Source organism: Austrofundulus limnaeus, unplaced genomic scaffold, assembly GCF_001266775.1.
Source record: "Austrofundulus limnaeus strain Quisiro unplaced genomic scaffold, Austrofundulus_limnaeus-1.0 Scaffold4, whole genome shotgun sequence".
Lineage (NCBI taxonomy): Eukaryota > Metazoa > Chordata > Actinopteri > Cyprinodontiformes > Rivulidae > Austrofundulus > Austrofundulus limnaeus.
Genome location: NW_013952406.1, coordinates 912,380 through 919,601, shown reverse-complemented (window position 1 = coordinate 919,601; position 7,222 = coordinate 912,380). Strand labels below are relative to the sequence as shown.

Below are 7,222 nucleotides of genomic sequence, written 5' to 3'. Positions count from 1 at the left end.
AACGGGCGGACAGGTAGGCACGCACGCACGCACGCACTGGGGCAAGCAGTCGGGCATACAGGCAGGCACTCGTGCACCGGGGCGGGCGGTTGGGTAGGCAGCAAGGCGTTGGGTGGGCGGACGGGCGGTCAGGTTGGCACAGGCAGGCAGACAGGCATGCATGGGGGCGGATGGGCAGGAAGCAAGGAGTTTGGCGGGAGAGGCATGCACGCATGCACGCACCGGGCCAAGCGTTCGGGCTGGCAGGCAGGCACGCGTGCACCGGCGCAGGTGGTCYGGCAGTCAGCAAGGCGTTAGATTGGCGGAGGGGTAGACGGGCGGGCAGGCAGGTAGACAGGCAGGAATGCACGGGGGGCTAGAAACCCAGCTACTGGTGACAGACTTGTAAGATAGATAAACACTTTTTGTGAAAGTTCAGGTAAGTTTATTCATTGTTCCAACAATGAAAATAAAGTAAAAAAAAAAAAACTTTGTGTAGAGCAGTATGTTGGTGAGGGAGTGGTCAGGAGCGTCTAATGGAAAATATCAGAAATGAAATGGCAAGTTTGAACTGCTCTCTCTGCTGACATCAACATGGAGTGACCTGATGAAGCTGATATTTTTACATTTGTAGCAGCGGGGTCTGTTTTCTCACCTTGGCACAGACAGAGAGGGGATATTTTAAACTGTCTGGTTGCAACCTGAACTTTAATGTGTGTTGTTTTTTTCAATACATGCGCCGAAGCTTCAGCTTCAAACTGCCCATCACTATTAAATAAACACATCACAAATTATGTAAAAGTGGGGTAGAATAATAATTTGCCTCTATAAACTTGATCTATAATATTTAAGTGTTTAGACATAACCCAACCTGMGGTCTGAACGTGTCTCTGGGTCTCTCTTTTGGCTCCTATCTGGACTGGAGCTGTGACCAAAGCTAACATGAAAATGAATAAAATGTATATTTGTAATTYCAATAAGTCATTTTGATTAGCCAGAGATTTGAAGTAATGGGTCCTTGATAAAAGCTTGTTATCAGTAAATAATTGGAAATAGCTGAAGGTTTTTGCTTATGAGAAGTGTTTCATGTCACAATTAAGTATCCAACAAACTGACCCAATTATATCCTTTCAAAGTGGGATACTCATTAATTTTCCACAACTATAAAAAGGCACAAAAGTCTGCGTAGATTTTATCAGAGACTCTACAAGGAAAAATGTTTCTTTTTTCATTATTTGATAATTTTATTTGCTCTATTTTGTATAAATTTCAAAAAGTTATAGATCTTTAATTTAATAAGATCACACACTATAGCTTTTTTATAAGGATCAATCAAGCTTCAAGGACATTTTGTGGCTCTGAACAAATTTAGTGAAAAAAGGAGCAAGAATTGTTTTTTTCATTGGAACGATTTTACTAAGTCACTTCTAGGTATGAAAAACGATCAATAAGACATTGTTAAAGTTATTTTGAAAAAACAAAATCACATGTTTATTAAGAAAATTGTTTAATCATCAAAATAAGTGCCATGCAACATAGTAGTTGTTACAAATCTGTTGCAGACAGCAGAAACCTCCGCTAAAATATTTAATGTTTTTAATGAACTGAGCTGCTCATTAACACCAGTTTCTGTCTGGCAGCTTTTCTTGTCTCTAATGAGCATCTTTCTCTTTCAGCCATCTGTGAAAGAATACTTTGTCTTTCAGAACCATCCTGCCAAGTCTCGGTTCCGTCTGCAGCAGAACATCCCATTAGCCCGCAGACCGAGCCGACCGATCGATGCACCACTTAGCGGCTGCGAGGAACACATCGCAGTCATTTGACCTGCAGGAGCTGAGGGAATGGGCGCACAATCCAATAAACATCGAGCCGCTGAAACAACTGCGCCGGACTGACGGCTTAAGAAACTTCCCCGGGTATCTGAGCCATGCAGAAACACCTCGGATCAGGTACGTAACGGCTGTCACATTTTTACCCTGAGATAAAGATGTGGTTTAATGAGGACAAATCAACTCAGAAGGTTAAATACTACTGCAGGAATTTGGGCAAGAATCAAACTYTTCAAATTGTATATTTTGATGTGAAAAATGCTTGTAAAGAAAARGCTTGAGGTATTTGGTTTGTCTTTAATTCCTTCCTCCTTTTTTTTTAACATTCAGATGCTTTAAAGGACTAATTTTCAGTTGCTGATTATTTTCACTTGAAGCTCTGTTTCTTATTCAAAGTTGATGGAAAAAAAAACTCAGATCTGGAAATCTCTGCATTGCAGGTTTGTGTTTCATTCCACCAACAGACAATCTGCAGCATATGAAGCAGATGATAGTTTGCAAACACTCGAGTTAACGCAGCACGACTGCCAACAAAACAGTCTCATCATTTGTGCCAGAAAAGCCCACAAAGGAGGCTGAAGCCACCTGCTCTGCTGTTTTACTGCCGCGAATGAGCAGAGKCCCTCCTCCCCCTTGTGTTTTTTTTCCCCTTGTCTATGTTGAGTCACGCTGAAGGCTGTAATTCACTTTCACCAATGCAGCTCTGCTGCAGCCGCTGAAGTAGAGAAAATGATGAAAGATTTCCCATCATCTGAGTGGGTCCCAGCTGCAGCTCTTCATCTTTCAGTAAAGATCCATTAATCTTTTATTTTTCTTGTTCCGGGTTGTTCTATTGGGTGAAAGTTTTTAAAAAGTCAAACTTGTTTTTTGCCTTTTTTCACACAAACTGTAGCTCATTTTAAAGATTTTGAGTTGGAGAATTTGAAAAGAAGTTTCTCGTTGTGGCTCATTTTGTCAGTACGTATCACAAATATTATCTGATAGTTGTATCAGATTTGTTGTGGTTCTTTATCCTGGAGATCAGTCGGAGGCCTTGGCTGAGTGCCGGCAGATAATGTAGAGGAGACTTCCAGTCTTCCTGATGAGCCCCGAGGCTGAGAGAACGGTGAGAAAGTTGTGGCYCCGGGTGGATATTAGAGGATATTAAGCCTCCTGCTTCCAGACAAATGGCAGCGGTCTGCTGGAGGGGAGAGCAGTAAATATGATCACAGTTATTATCAATAATGTTAAAAAAATTTGGATGCACTTTTTGAGAATAGCAACAAAGAAAACATGTCTTTTTAACAGAAAAGCCTTGGAATTTGTGTTATTTTCTCTGTGAAGTAGCAAAGTTTAAATGGTAAATGGACTGTACTTGTATAGCGCCTTTCTACCCAACCAGGACACTCAAAGTGCTTCACACTACAATCTGTTTCCTCATTTACCCATTCACACAGCACTCTATTAGGTCTCTACAAAGCTAACATGTATAATCAACTATGGAGACTAATCAGTGCCAATCACATTCATACACTGATGGGACACACATCAGAGGCATTAGGGGTTAAGTATGTTGTCCAAGGACACAACAACTGAGACAGCTGAACGGGGGATCGAACCAATGACCTTCTGGTTCCCGGACGACTCCCCTAACCACTAGGACAGGACAGGGCAGGACTTAAAGTGCCTGTGACATTAATTATTTGTAGTAAATATGAATGTATTTTTGGAAAGATAACATATTGAAAAAAATTAATTCACTCCGCTGAGATGAACAGTTGTTGAGATATTTACCTTTAAATTAACAGGAAGTGATGTCAAAGGGGAATGTCTGAATGTGAACAGAGTGCTGCTACAACAACTAACAACAGAATGTAGAGAAGAATCTGATGTTTCTTTAGATTATTTTAATCACTATCATAGAGAGATGAGAGAGTCTTTGTTCAAATATTATTGTTTAAATAAACAAAAAACAGGGATTTTTTTTTCTCGAAGTGTTCCCCTTTGATGTCACTTCCTGTTTCACTTTGGCTGAGCCAAATTCAAAAGAAAATATGCCAATTATGTGACAACGGGTAAAATCACGAGTATTATGCCAAGTTTCTTAAATATAAATGTATTTTCTTTGACTTTTTGTATTTCATGGATATGCATGTCACAGGCACTTTAAGTTTGAACTTTTATTCATTCATTGCACTGTCAGCATTAATTTGTTCTGAGGATTTTAAATATTCTGTTGTAATAAAACTACAAGTCCCATCATGCATCAGTCCTGTCTGAAGGAATTTATTATCACCGAGGAAATGCAGGGGTTAGACAATGAAACACCTGGTTTTAGACCACAACATCCCTTTCAGACAGCTTCCTCTTGCGTCCACAGTTAATCCTGTTGGATGTGGTTGGACCTTCTTGGTGGTCTGCTGATATTACCCTGGATACCGTGGCTCTTGATAAAATCACAAAGACTTGCTGTCTTGGTCACAGATGCACCAGCAAGATGTGCACCAACAATTTGTCCTCTTTTGAACTCTGGTATGTCACCCATAATGTTGTGTGCATTGCAATATTTTGAGCCAAACTGTGCTCTTACCCTGCTAGTTGAACTTCACACTCTGCTCTTACTGGTGCAATGTGCAGTTAATGAAGACTTGGCCACCATGCTGGTCCAATTATCCATGAAACCTCCCACATTAAAATGACAGGTGTTTCACTTTCATTGTCTGACCCCTGTATTTGATCTCCTCCTTCCTCTGGATTGTGATGCATCTGGACTCAGAGTAATCCACGTCTCCCCTCTGGAGAGAACTGAGCCCTGCAGAGACACAGTTCAGGACCCGTTTGTTGGGTCAGCTCGGTCCTCCACCTCGACATCGTTCTCTTGTCTCCTGAGGACGAGCTGAGCAGATTTTACAGAATCAGCTGGGTGAAGATGACCTCCGCTGTAGCTCTCAGGGATGTTTGGACCGAAGGAAATCAATTCCTGCTTGTTTTCGGGATAATTTGTGTTAATCTCTTTGTGCTCTGAGGTTCATGGGGGTGGTAACAGAAACAGGCTGGAGGGATACACACATGATGTAATTACCATGTGAAAGAAGGGGTGTGTGGCGGACAAAAGAAACAGCAGATGCTTCAGTTTTTTAGTTTAGTGGGAGGGTCAAAACCAGACGGTCRGATCTATTAAAATTAATAAAATCAAGAAAACTAAAAGTTCATCTATTTTTAAAAATTGAATTTCATTGCAGTTTGTGTCTAAAACCTGGAGCTGCATGGCACTGGTGTGTAAGTTGTACAATGTGTGTGCTTGATGTGTGCAATTAGAAATGGTTTAAGCTGTATAAATGGCTAAACTATGGAGATTTGATGGGATTATACAACTGTAGGAAATAAAACTAAATCAGCAAAGATGTAGCTACACTTTAGTGTTTTAAATTTAATCAATTAAAAACCTTTTACTGAAGATACAGATGAGGAAATGTTTGTGAAATCTTGCGAGATGTTAAAGCTCGGATAGTTTTAGCTCAGTGWCTGAAATTACCTGAGTTAAAGCCATTTTTGTGTTGGATAAGTTTGATTAGCTGCTGCGGCTCCACGTGATCTACAGCAGGGGTGTCACTCATTTTCACAGAGGCCKACATCAGCATCATGGTGGCCCTCAAAGAGGCTGTTATAATTAACGTCAATATTTCATATTTAACTTTGAAATGTCACAATCTGAGCAGCGCTAACAAACACTGAGCTCTATGTGGTATTTCCTGCACAGAAATGACGTTTTAACATGACCTCTTAAAAAACGTTGAAAAGTGCTATGTACCACTGACTAAATGTGAAATTAATAATACAGAAATACTATAAATACTAATACCATATTACTCATTGATGAGTTGTAATAAGTAGTTTTTGTCTTGAATTCCGAATTCTCCCACTTTCTGATGGGGAATTCCCACTGAAGAGGGCGTTTCAGTTTGAATTATGACTGAATTATGAGTGGGAAGTTCCCACTTCCCAGTTAAACAGCAGCAAAGGCAAGCAGCTACCATATTTATTAATGCATAATACAATCATCATTTTTTTGAGCTTAAGCATAAAAAAAATCGAATCATCGTGTATGAAACCACCACTCATTTCAGATGGACTTCAGGATTTTTCAGCTTGACTCCAGTGAATAAACAGCTACGGGAGGGAGGAGGACTGTTTCAGTTAAATATGAGGAAATATTGAAACTTATTGTGTTTATACATTAAAAAAGAAGTCAGTCAAAACTTACTCCTGTGTATAATCCCCCCCAACACACACACACACACACACATTTTATGGATGATATTTTCTTAGATTATGCACATAAATACGGTAAGTGTAAATTTTACACAATGAATTTCACCTTGAACCTTGCGTAGCTCCACCTAGATGTAAGATGCTGCTTAGCAGCTTTTTAAGACATTAATACATCTTTGAAGCTGTCGTGGGCCATATAAAATGTCATGGTGGACACCATTTGGCCCACGGACCTTGTGTTTGATGCATGATCTACACGTACAGCTCGTGGTTAATTTCCAAGAGATTCACTAACGTCTCTCCACTAGTTTGAGATATTTTGCTAACAGACAGGGCTGACTGTAAGAGCCATTAACTCTCAGCTGCTAAAGCTTTTAATTTTAGCTCAATATAATATATAAAACTGACTGGTTGAAGTCATTTCTGTTTCCTGCTAAAAACGTTCTGACATCAGGAAAATCAAATTCAAGACAGCATGTTTTTATTAGATTACCATTGATGATTAAAATTATGCTTACACCAAGTTTTCTTTTGTTTCTTTAATGTTATCCTTTTTAATATCACATCTATTTTTATTCAAAAATAATTGTTTTTGTGGAACTCAAACTCAGGTTTCAGACGAGGGAAACCTCACAGAAAGAGCATCAGACACAAAGAGGGAGGGGCTGAAAGAGGTAGACGAGGAGAGAAAAAGAGGAAGAGGCAGCCTCTCTGTGGCAGGTTTATTAGAGCAGCAGCCGGAGGAGGAGGAGGATGAAGTGAGGAGGAGGAGAGTAACTGTGGCAGCAGTCAGGAGCGACACAGACTGAAAAGAGGAGATTCTGAGAGGAGAGAAGGTATGGAGGCACATCCTGTTTCTGTTTTCAGCGTCGTCCAGCTGACGGCACGCTGAGCGTGTGGAGGGAGCAGAGAGCTGTAGCACTGCAGAGAGATGGAGGGGAGGGGAGGGCTGCGTTATGCTCCACACCAGAAGAAGATCTTCCTGTTTTTCTGTGCAGAACTGAAGGTGCGGTGTGAGGAGGCGATTTCCTGTCTGTCGGCCGTCCTCAGCTCTGGTTTCCTCCATGTCTGTGATGAGAGAAGTTTGTGGCCACACCCTCTGAGCGATGAGATAACGTGTGTGTGTGTGTGTGTGTGTGTGTGTGTGTGTGTGTGTGTGTGTG

General features: G+C 40.8%; 1 protein-coding gene across 5 annotated transcripts in view; it reads left to right on the top strand.

The window, feature by feature from the left end:
• Positions 1-225: 225 nt before the first annotated feature.
• The window catches only part of mpp3a (MAGUK p55 scaffold protein 3a), a gene marked incomplete at its 3' end in the record, with an annotated part of 17,291 nt that continues 10,294 nt past the window's right edge, over positions 226-7,222 (top strand). The window contains 2 exon segments of one of the 5 annotated variants that reach the window (XM_014022325.1): positions 226-418; positions 1,686-1,928. 5 annotated transcript variants of the gene reach the window in all.